General features: G+C 41.0%; 1 protein-coding gene across 2 annotated transcripts in view; it reads left to right on the top strand.

Annotated features, from left to right (window-relative positions):
- The first annotated feature begins 2328 nt into the window (after positions 1-2328).
- fam110b (family with sequence similarity 110 member B) overlaps positions 2329-12784 on the top strand; it is a 31190-nt gene continuing 20734 nt past the window's right edge. The window contains exons 1-2 of one of the 2 annotated variants that reach the window (XM_060888809.1): positions 2355-2433; positions 5418-5475. The gene's annotated coding sequence lies outside the window, so the exon portion shown is untranslated. Of the gene's footprint in view, positions 2434-5417; positions 5476-12784 lie in introns of both variants that reach the window. The other variant, XM_060888808.1, reaches the window with a different exon arrangement.

The following is a 12784-nucleotide window of genomic DNA, read 5'->3' as shown; positions in this document are numbered from 1 at the left end:
GTGGTTAGCGTGCTAATCAGATAATGGGGAAATGCTAGCATACCTGTTTGTCTAATATAGCAGCTGTAACGTTAGCGTCAGTCGTCATGGTTTCCACAGCTGGAGGTCGTTAAGGTCATGGAGATGTGCTGTAACATCCCTAAATCATGTGTAAAGACTTTCAGTCTGCCTTTTTACCCTTTCCATCCATGCTAACGTTCTCCAGCTCACCTTTTAACGCTTACAACAACATTCTTTACATCAACGTTCTCTGGGAACTGTTTTACGACCCTCCTGGGATTGCTCTCTTAGTGATAAGGAAAATATCATAAAAATGTTCACTGAAAGAAACAAAACAACACAAGGGCCATGTCTGGGAAAAGAAAAACATTCCCGGAATGTTCCGAGATCCAGACCTCGTGCGGTTTTATGAAAAGAGAAATGGTGAGAATTTCAGCATGATTCTATCCTTCTGCACCATTTTACTCTCTTTCTCTCTCATGGATCATCTGTTACCTGCTTATCCATCCATTCATCCATCCATCCATCCATCCATCATCTGGTAACTATTCTCTTTCTACCCATCACGAGGCATCCAGAAACTGTACCAGCTCCGATTGTCTTAGTGCGATGAATATTTTGGACCTCCACTGAGATGAGGGCGACTCTGTGAGGATCCTGAGACATCTAGAGATCTACCAGCTCCAGTAGACTCTGTGATACTAAAGAGGAGATGTGAACTCCATGTGGTCTTTTACATCAGTACAACATTTATCAGACTGTATATTTATAATCACACCCTCAGTGTCACCCATATGAGGATGAGGTTCCCCTTTGAGTCTGGTTCCTCTCAAGGTTTCTTCCTTTACCATCTAAGGGAGTTTTTCCTCCCCACAGTCACCTGAGTCACATCAGACTTCCTCATTAGGGATAAATACAAACACATTTAAAGATATCTAATATTAATCTTGAATTTTGTATTATATTAATCTTTATATTATTCTTTATAAAAACCTTTTTGTTCTATGTTTATGTTCTGTAAAGCTGCTTTGTGACAATGTCAACTGTTAAAAGCGCTATACAAATAAACTTGAATTGAAAAATTTAACTATCCTCTTGTACATACATCCATATGTCCATACATCTCTCTCTCTCTCTCTCTCTCTCTCTCTCTCTCTCTCTTTCTTTCTCCATTACCTTCTCACAATCCCAAAGTCCTTCTGAGTATCCATCCATCCATCAAATCAACCAACCAACCAACCATCTATCCATTCTTATTTGATCCCCCGTCCAAATATCCACCTGTCACTGTCTCCATCCATCCATTAATTATTTACTATGCTTCTGTCTGTCCATCTATTTCTCATATTCCTAAACACAATACCATCCATCCATCCATCTATCCACCCGTTCAGCTCTACCTGCTTATCACTCTATCCATTCTGCTCTGTCTCTTCTGTCCTTTTACCTGCTCAAACTCAAATCCTCTTTTCCATTGTTTACTAGTTACTGCCTGTCATCCATCCACCCACCCACCCACCCATCCATCCATCCACCCACCCACCCACCCATCCATCCATCCATCCACCCACCCATCCATCCATCCATCCATCCACCCACCCATCCATCCATCCATCCACCCATCCATCTATCCATCCATCCATCCACCCATCCATCCATCCCCGTTTTCCTGTACTTTTATCACTCCATCATTTTTCTGTTTTATTTGCTTTACTTTAGCAAAACTTTTTCGAATCTCTCATCTATCTTCCTGTTAGATGAGTTAGACGATGGAGTGACACATTTATTCTGCTGTTCATTTCACAGTTAATTCTTCACAATTAAAGCAACAGTGACCCAAAATAGACTTTACTAAATGTCTATTATTGTGAACTTGACTGACTTGAACGGAGTGACCTTTAAACTCGCTTTTTATAACGATCTGCACTCCAAAAATAAAAAAAAATACTAAAAGAAAAAGATCAAGTAAACAATCGACTTGTAATTTTAGAAAGTTAAAATGTAAAAGTTTTAATGATAAAAAAAATCACCGACAGCGCGTTGAAACATAAACAAAAAATGTGTGCGGGCTCTTTAAGAAAAAAGCGGACGACGGGATTGTGAGATATAGGGGACCGGGTTTTGGGGAAAAAAAACAAAAAAAAAACATTAAACTTAGCGGTGTAGGTTTAGCACATTTCACAATGTGTGTATTAGTTTGTAAACCAAATAGTTTTTAATTGTGCATTCGACGCATTTTGATGAATGTGCGATCTACACGTAATTAAATTTGTTGTATTTTGACCCCCCCTCAGTTCTCGGAGAATGAAGACGCCCAATGCAGCAAGGCTTCAATAAGCCAGTGTGTTGCTGCCCAAAGCCACGGATCTGAAGTGGGTTTATGGAGAACATCCAGCATCCTCTGGGCTCCTCATTGTTCTTCATCCACTGAAGGTAAGATTAGGAGTTTGTTTAATGTTTGTGTTTGTTGATGTGTTGATTCTGGCAGCGAGATGTTTATTTTAGGTAGGAAACAGTGGTGTGTGTCTGCTCCAGTGCCTCCATCCTCCTCTATTGTTCATCTCATCACCAATGTCATGGAGATCCATCTGGAGTTGAATGAGCTGGATTTCCTCTCGCACTGACCTCTGATTTGGCCCCTGATGGTGTACTAACATGTGCATGGACCAAAGCAGGTCCTGATCGAGGTCATGTCCATGATGGGTTCCTGGGCTTCAGCTGTGCAGGACTGGGAGCTGTTGCACCTTTAAAGGTGGATCAATATCTTCTTCTGCTGCTGTCATGGTGCCGTTTAACCAAAAAACCTCCATATGCTGGATGATGGGGTTTATTTTAACACCTGTAAGCATGCAGTGATGCTTGGGGATGTTTGGTGTTGAATGTTTGCATCACCAGATCCATAATTTATCAAACACATCATCGATATCTACACTTCTAAATATCTACCTGTCTATCTGTAACATATTATATTATAATGTAGTTCCATCAAGGTTCCTTTCAAGGATCCTCAGATCGTTGTTCTAAATGTGTCACTTTTGGCATCTTACTAGATTAGATTTTAGCTTATTGAAAGAAAAATGGGTCAGTCACTCGACGGAGGGTGCGTATGAGGTGAAAGAAACACGCCGTCACGTGAAACTACGAGGTGAAGGAACCAAGCTGTTCCCAAGCACATAGCCTCATGAAAAAACCTTCATGGACCTTCTGACTCTCTACAACAGCTTGGCGCCTGACACGGAGCTCCACGCTTCCAGGCTTAGAGTTATATCAGAATATAAAGGATTAAAATGGTTACACGGACTGGGGGGTAAAAACCACACAAGGGGCTGAAATCATGGCCATAATCAGAACACGTCCTGTGTGGCCTCGTCCTTCTGCTGCCCGGGGAAAGAAGGGGGGTGTGTGAGAAACATGACTCAGGTTTCTGACGGTTACAGCAACTAGTGTCAGGATGAGAAGTTCGTCTCGGCTCCTTCTGACATGGAGAAACTAAGAGACGACGTTTTACAGGTGGAACTGTTTACAGGTGTGATGTCATGTAGTAGTAATAATAATAATAATAATAGTAAACGTCTTTAATATTTTTATTTGTTTGGCATCTTTCATCCAAAAAGCAGGTCAAATTGCTTCATAATTCTACACAAGAGAATTATTCAAAAGAATAAATGGATAGAAGTGAATTGAACGAAATAAGATTGAGAGCATTTTAATTCATAATTAAACACTAAACTACAACTAAAATATAAAGCGACTCTGAATAGGTGCGTTATGATAAGGCAAGAAATGGTTTATAGTAAATTATCAGTTTAAAATGTTCAAGTATTGTTTTTTCTTTTTTTTCTGTAGGGAGGATGTAATTTAGCTAAAACTAAAAAAGAGCATATTATTTAGTCTTTTAATAAAGTTGGTACAGAGTTTGTGTAAATCTTTCTCAAACTGAACCAAAAATTCTGCCTATTTTAATAAAATAGTACGTTTTAACTTCCAAACAGTAACCCCGTTCCCATTCCCATGTAACCCCGCCCACAATTCCATAAAAGGCAAAACTCAGAGTGCTGAATACAACAAAATAACAACTAAATGGTTAAAGAGCTTCAGTTAAATAAGACTCACGCTAAACGTGAGCTCAGGTGATACTGTAGGCTAGACGTATTTATCTTAATTCATGGATTTGTTTTTCTTTCTGTCTTTCAAGTCCCTTCAGTCATGAATATTAAAATCATCAAAATATTCACTGGATTTGTGTATAACTGAATTATATAAGTAACTTAAACCTGTCACTATAATCTATACATAAAATCGCAATAAATTCTGAACAGTTTGAAATGTCTCCTTAGAGGTGAAATCTTATTTCTGTCCAACAAAGGTGGAAGGATGTGTATAAAAATATTCTCATTTCTTCTTAGAAATAGACTTACATTATTAGCTTCAGTGCAGAACTCAAGAAATAAATGTTGGATAAACAAAGCAACACATTTGTGGTAAACGAGGAAAGTTGTGTACTGCTCCTTTAAAAACTGCTAAGATAAAGTTTAATATAATGGAAATAATATCAGAACTCTGTAACTGAAATCTTTTGCTCGTCGTAACCTGAATACATTTTTATTATCGCTAGTTTGGTGACGGTTTATTGTGTAAAAAGCATCAATCATAAGTGCTTCCCATTTCCTGACTTTTGTTCAGATTAAGGAACCATTAAAGGTGCAGTTTGTAAAATTGTTTCTAGACATGAAAAAATACTATATTTTTAACCAAATAGATCATAAAAATCTGTTTGTTTTATTGCAGTGCAGAGGACTTGGATGGTTTTTTACTTTTAAGATGCATCTTGCTTTTTTTCCGGCCCAGAAATAAGCCCCGCCCCATGTTCGGCTAGTCGAGACATTTGTATGGCTCAGCAGATGGAGTGAGTTTGGGTTGAAGCATAACAAGTGACTGTTGTCTTGTTGCCCCTTATTTTATTGTAATTCAACATGTAGCCAGCAGAGGGCTGTAAATATTACAGACTGCTGTTTTAATGTAATAATTTAGCTCACAGATCAACAGAACTGGTTGACGATCTCTGGATGGACACGTTGGCGCAGATTGAGGTTTCGAAAGTCAGACAATTTAAAACGATGTTTTTACTTTAGACGCCGTCTCGGTCTGTTTACATCACTAGCAATAAACCGGCACGGAGTTCTGGATTGTGATTGGTCAGATGTGTTTATTATTATTCTATAACAGTAGCTCTGACAGACATTAAACATTACACACAGTACGTAAAGCAGACGATAGAAAACACATATGACTGTAAGAACATGAAGCTGACTTTTGGCTCACGGCTGCTGTGAGACTGAGTTTTGTGTGTGTGTGTGTGTGTGTGTGTGTGTGTGTGTGTGTGTGTGTGTGTGTGCTTTTGGGGAGCACGATTACAGGAGGAATGCCATGATGACTTAAGCAGAAGCTCCATGGGGAAACGTGCAGTGTTCAGAGGTAACAGATGAAAATGCAGACAGACAGATTCCCTCCGTAAAAAAATAAAGTCTGAGGCTCCATTTTGGGCAACACACACACGCACACACACACACATGCACACACCCTGGTTTGTGAGCCGTCGTATTAAATGAAGATTTTATTGATTCGCATTTCTTCATTTGGTGGATGCTTTTATCCACTGTGACTTACATCTGAGGCTGACACTAATCCCAGGATGCGGGATTGTGTATTTATGTTTGTTCATTGTTTCTGACACATTAGGGCTCTTTTATTAACCACAAAAGTCAAACTGCTGCCGTGGTTGACTTTGTGGTTGTGTCTGATTCTGGACGGTAGACTTTAGGCAAATAAAATAAAGTTTTATTTCTTTTTCAATTCGCTTCAAAGTAAACAGGACATGATCTGTTGTGTTGATGTTTTAGGAAATGGCTCAGATTTTGTTTTTGTTTTTCCTGCTCGATCGTTTCGACTCTCACAAGTTTTTTGTTCGTTCCTTTGGAGAAAAGTGTGTAAGATTAAAACCCTTAAAGGTGGGGTCTCTGTTGTTTGAAAGCCAATGTTGACATTTGAAATCTCCAAAACAAACACGCCGCTAACCCAAATGGGTCCCACCCCTGTATTGATAGCTCCGCCCCACACATACGTACGTAACCCAGGCAACTAATGAAAAGAAATGTGTCTTTATCATAGCTGAAGGGAAGAACAATACGATTGTAGATCGTACAAGCAAACAAGCGTATAAACAAACAAGCAAAAATGACACACAAGCATAATCATGTAAAGGACAAAGACATATATTAGTTCTGTGTAACAAAGCAAAACCAACGTTACTCACCTATCGAGAAGGAAAAAAGCGCCTCAGCGTCTTAAGTAAAGTTGGTCACATATTCACAGATTGGAGTTTCCCGAGTCAATAACTCCTGAGTTAAACACTGTTACTACACAAAACACGGTTGTAGCTGCGTCTCTACATTACTACGATAGAAAAGAGGTGTTATTTGTGTAGTAACAGCGTTTAGCTCAGGAGTTATTGACTCAGGAAACTCCAATCTGTGAATATGTGACCAAACTTCCTGCTCCTTCAGTTCTCTCCAGTGCTGGAAAGCTGATCCTATATTAACACGTCCTACTTCTTACCTTATCGTAAGTCTTTCTTCACTTTCTTTCTTTGTTTTTATCCTCCATGTCAGTGTTAAAACCGCTTTCTGCTAATGTCACACATGCGCACTGAACACTCTCTCCGCCCATATTGACAAGACACGCCCCTTTCTGCTCATTGGCTACACGTTTGTTTTGTTTTTGTTTTGTTTGGCGGCCCGACTCAGTTTTCTGAAGCATTTCTCAAACAACGGAGACCCCACCTTTAATGAACCAGTTTTCTCAGTCTGAGATCCTCTACATTATGCAGAACTTTTACTGGTTCTTTGTCCTTCTTTCGTCCCTCTGGAGTACTTTTTGTAAGATAAGAACCGTTAAAGAAGACCTTTTTTTTCTAAGACTGAATCCCTTCCTGTTTGTGTGTCTGGAACAGAAGACGTCTCTGTACACAAACCTGCTCAGCCTAAAGCATGTGAGATCTCGCATCAGTAATATTTCATCCAGACCTCTCATCTCCACTCGAGTTTCCCTCCTGAACGATGCGCTGATGGCGTTGTTGCTTTTTTATCATGTTAAAAAGAGAGTTTAAGTTCAGGGATGGCTGTTTGTGGATGTTCCCTTTGACAAACGTGTATATACACTACATCTGCCCTCCCTGATCATCACACCCCATACAGTATGTCATTGTTGAACATCTCCTTTCTTTGCTGTTATAATCAGCTCCACTCTTATCTTCTCTTATGGATTTTCCACAAGATGTTGGATTGTGTCTGTGTGGATTAGTGTTTATTCATCTATAAGAGCATCAGTGAGATCAGACACTGATGTTGGGATGTTGAGGAGACTCCAGTTCCAGTTCATCCCAAAAGTGTTCAGTGGTGTTGAGTCAGAGTCAGGGCTCAGTGCAGGACACTTGAGATCTTCTCTCCAACCTTCACCTCCACACCATGTCTTCATGGGGCTATTTTGTATACAGGGACATTGTCATGATGGAGCAGCGTTCAGGTGATATATACATACTTTTAGCTGTAATAGTCTATTTTGACTATTGGGAAATGATTGAACTAAAAGAGAAAGTCAACAGATGTGGGATTATTCATCTTTAGGGTGTGTGAAGAGTCCAGTGCAGTATGAGTGAGTGTACGACGTGTGAGTGGATATTTATTTATTTGTTTGTTTGTTTGTTTATTTGTTTATTTGTACAGTTGTAAGTAAGAAGAATTAAAAATAAGAATATTGTGTGTTTAAACTCTCACTGTTCAGCTTTGGGGTCTTTATGAACAGTGTGATGTTACTGAGGTCTAAGATCAGGTGTTTAGATTTTAATAAATTGTGTGTGTACTGTATGTGTGTGTGCGTGTGTGTGTGTGTGAGTATATGTGTGTGTGCGTGTGTGTGTGTGTGTGTGTGTGTGTGTGTGCGTGTGTGTGTTGGACTGGTCCAAACAGAGACTCAACTGGTGTTGAAAGTCTTATAGTGTGTGTGTGTGTGTGTGTGTGTATATGTGTGTGTGTGCGTGTTCTCTTGGGTTGCTTTAGTCCCATCTGCTTTATTCCTCACTTCAATGGGGGACGCAGCTGCACAGCCCGACCCCCGGCAGACCTCAGTAATGTACCCGTGCGCGTGTGTGTCTGTGTGTGTGTGTCTGTGTGTGTGTGTGTGCGCACACTCTTGTTTTTAGGCCACCTGCCCACCCTAGAGTGGCCTTTATCATGCACAGTGTGTAAGAAATAACAACAGGAATGTTGTGTGTTTTATAATCCTAATCCCAGATGAAGGTGTTTTGTTAATCAGGAATATAACACACAGGTACACAAAATACAAGACTTATTCCTGTGTTGGTGATAACATACTGTAGCTGCTGCTGATATCGTGTACGTTACAGAGTCTTGCGATCCCCCGTGCTGCTGTGTGTCAGGTCCAGCTCAATGTTGTGAGTTGAGTAATTGTGTGTTTGAGTGTGTCGCTGAATAAGCAGAACACATCGTTTAGCTTTTAGACGTGACTCCTAAACACGCTAGTCCCAAAGCTACGCCCTTACTGAGGAGGAAACACTCCTGTTAGACGTCACATTAAATAGATATTCTGTTGTCAGACGGAGTCAGACGGACACTGCCGTCAGTCAGAGGGGGGAGAGGGGGAGCAACTCAACGCAGTTATATTTGACAACACAATAGAATTCTGTAATAAACAGCTTTCCATCACAGCGCTGTAGAGTTCTGAGTTCTGATTGGTGGCCAGGTGACCATTAATTCTCAGTTACAGCAGATCTGACCAAAATCCGTAAGTTGCCTTAGCAGAGGAGGATTAACACACTTAGGGATGTGCAGTTACAGTGATGACAGTAACACGGCTTCATCCTATCACCCTGAAGAGGACAGATGACACTTTTATCTGTAAAGTAATGATTCGTTACAACAGACATACATTTTACAGGATTCCAGAAATCCAGCTGCTGCGTTCCTTCCATTTCCTGATCACAGTTCTGCTTGGTCCTCGTGATTCTGCTGTGCGAACAGAAAGACTCACTGACACATCGCAGGTCTGAGACATTAGAGTAGGTCTTGATTACCGGATCCTGTGGTGGTTGGAACAAGTCAGATCCAGCAACGGTTCAGAAGATGGAGGATTAAAGCCATGGCCACTGCTGAGAGCGCGAACCGTTCGACAGATGGCACCGACCGCCGTGCCCGACAGGATCTGGATCGAGTGCCAAGCCCCGTTCCTCTTCCACGCTCCAACTGGGGAACGGTTCTGTGGGGGAAAAAAAAAGAAATACACAATGTTAGGGCTGGGCGATATGGCTGAAAACTGTATCACGATATCAGTGTTTCATATCGGTCGATATTGATAATTATTGATATTTTTTATGACCCATTTAAAATAAGGACCAGGAGAAAAATATATAACATTTTAAACATTTTTATTTTAAACTTAACCTTCCTCTGATCGTAATCCCTCAGTTATTAAGGCAGAAATATCAACAAGCAGGAAAACTCTAATAATTATAATGTAAACATGAGTCTAAAGTCACAATGAACACTTAACTATTATCTCTTAACATTTGAGGTGCAAAATGAAAGAAAATGTAAGAAATGCTTAATAAAGTGTAATAAAATAGTGTAAAGTGTTAAATATAAACATAGAGAAACGATCTTGCATAATTTGCAGACTACTTTGGTGTGACTACGGTCAGACTTATAATATCCAACAAACTGCCGTACTGGTGAGCTGACTTTTCCTCTTTTATTTACAATGTCCTCGCTCACTGCGGCTCATTTTCTGCTCATCAGTTGCCGGTTACTGAAGAGAAATCCAGCAGACCAGCACGAGACAACGATATGGAGCAGCCAAGCATGATACTGTTACTTGATTGGCTGTTAGCGTGTCACTCGCTAGGATGCTAGGTTACCAGCGTGTCAATCGCTAGGATGCTAGGTTACCGAACGTTTTATCAAACACATTTTTATTGATATCGATCACGTGTCTATCGCGACACGATATCGTTATCGTTTTATCGCCCAGCCCTACACAATGTTCACCTTCCTCTGAATGCAGGGTCACATTCGGCCTGCAGTGATACAGTAGTTTGGCAAGTTAATTTGCCTCTTGATTATGGTCACGATTTTTGCCGGGACTAATCAATATGCTTGACTTTGATAAAAGCAGAACTATTATTGTACCGCGGATTCCTCATATTTAATCCTTTTGCTTATCATCGGAATTTATTTTTCTTGTTCTTGTCATTTTCCTTCTACTGTAAGTGTTTTGTTACCCTGTGGGTTGTTGTGTGTTATCTCTCGACCCTGGAGCCTGTGTTTCATCCCACTGTTGAAGGCTGAGAAGAAACGCAGACTTCAATAATTAAAATCGATCCTCTAGATTCTACTTGTATTTGCTGAATTCCCATCTGTTATTTTTCCAGGTTTTTAAAAGATGGCTGCTGTTTTTGTGCTCACGGTGCTGCGGGTCTGCTGCCTTCCCTTTAGCTCTCGCTGCTCCTCACAGAGCTGTTCACATTTCTCTGCAGTGCTATTTATAGTCCGGTCCAAAAGCCTGAGCTACTGTACTACTGAGATTGGGTTTTAGATCTGAACTGGGTGATGTGTTTGTGTTTCTTTATTTTGAAGGTGCTTTAATTTAAGCAAACACAACAATGTGTGTTGCTTGTGGGCGTGGCCTATACAGCTTTTTTAAGTTCTAATAAGAAATAGTTGTGTTGGTGTGATGCTTGTTGCCCTGTTGGTTGTTGATTTTTTCCTGTAGCTTGTTGATGATACTTGTTTTTGTGTTGTCCTGTCTCTGTGTCATAACATTCTCGTTACCCTGTCTCAAATTTCTGTCACTGCCACATCCCCTGGTTCCTTCACCACCCCATCCCCTGGTTCCTTTGCCACCCGTCTCCTGGTTCCTTTGCCACCCCGTCTCCTGGTTCCTTTGCCACCCCGTCTCCTGGTTCCTTTGCCACCCCGTCTCCTGGTTCCTTTGCCACCCCGTCTCCTGGTTCCTTTGCCACCCCGTCTCCTGTTTCCTTCGACCACCCCGTCTCCTGGTTCCTTCGCCACCCCGTTCTTTAGTTCCTTCGGTGCCACGTTCTCTGGTTCCTTTGCCGCCACGTCCCCTGGTTCCTTTGCCGCCATGTCCCCTGGTTCCTTTGCCACCATGTCCCCTGGTTCCTTTGCCGCTATGTCCCCTGGTTCCTTCGCCGCCACGTCCCCTGGTTCCTTTGCCGCCATGTCCCCGGCTTCCTTCACCGCCCCTTTTCCTTTGTTGTTGCTGTGAAATATAGTTGTCCTGTTCCACTGTCCCATTGTTGCATCCACCCAGTTGCCCATTTGCCCTGGTGGTGTCTAATTGTGGCCTGTCTCAGTGTTCCTGTCTTGTGTATGTCTGTCCTGTCTTATGTTGCTGTGATAGTCTATGCCAACAATGATTCGCTGTGGTCTTATCTTGCTGCTTGTCTCTGACATTCTGTTACTTGTTGCCATGACGACCTGCCCATGTCAGATTGTTATCCATGTCTTTCTTGTTATTCTGTCTCCTTGTTCCATATCCCCCTGTGTCTTTGTTGCTTGTTATAGTAATCCGTCCCTTGTCATGGCCTTGTATAGGAGGTAAATGACTTCCTGTCACTTTATTATAGGTTCCAAACACAAAAAATGGTAATTAATTTGTAATTTTTCCAAATGGACACCATTTTTCTTTATATTAGTTCTTTATAGTATTTTATTACTAAACTGTGATGGGTTTAAAACTGAATGTGAGCATCGGTGAGTAAACACTGAACTGCTGATCTGTGAGTGATCGTTCTGACTGGGGGATTAGCGTGACCCAAATCCTCCAAACCAGCGACAGGGTAAGGTGGAAGGGGGGCAGGGTACGTTTCTAAATAGGTTTTATCTTTCTTTCTTCTGACCATTGAGACAATTCTGTACCAATCCTGACTGACTAAGTAATAAAGGTGCTGTAAATCAAATCCTCATCTGGTATGTTTCAGTAATCTGGATTGTTACGTCACTGTCTGTGTGTCTGACCTTTTACTTGGTTTGTATTGATCTGGAAAAGGACTGATGAACAATAGGCTTGTTTTTAGTCTTCTGGTTTTGGGTGACATGTAACTTTCCACACTGTTGGAGCTTGGCTTTGGGTTTGTTGTGTTTTATAAAGTCTGTAAATAAACTTTCACTTACCTGAGGATAAAAAAAAATAATGTGGGATTTTTCTATTCATTATTAGTCACGATTATCTGTATTTTGGCGGAGTTTTGATTGAAAAACCATCCTCATTATTCTCTGAAAATCCATATTCTCGACTGCTGGTCTGACTCATGCTTGTCAGAATCGTGATTAATTGCCACGTCATTACACAGCTTTCTGAGTGAAAAGGATTGTGTCGTTGTGTTATATTTGAATGTCAGAAATAGCCAAAGAGTTGCATTATGTACAGATGCTGCTCACTTTTGGTGAAAGGTTTTTGCAAAGATTTTGGTTTTGACTGAAGAATGTAGAGGTGAAGAAACCTGAAGTTCATTTGTTTCAGACTGTGGAGTGAAAGTGTGTCCTTGGGTAGTTGGTTCCTGTAAAGGAGGCGTGTCCTTGGGCAGTTGGTTCCTGTAAAGGAGGCGTGTCCTTGGGGCATTGGTTGCTGTAAAGGAGGCGTGTCTTTGGGCTGTTGGTTCCTGTAAAGGAGGCGTGTCCTTGGGCAGTTG

Source organism: Tachysurus vachellii, chromosome 15, assembly GCF_030014155.1.
Source record: "Tachysurus vachellii isolate PV-2020 chromosome 15, HZAU_Pvac_v1, whole genome shotgun sequence".
Lineage (NCBI taxonomy): Eukaryota > Metazoa > Chordata > Actinopteri > Siluriformes > Bagridae > Tachysurus > Tachysurus vachellii.
This window is presented reverse-complemented; position numbering and strand designations above follow the sequence as displayed.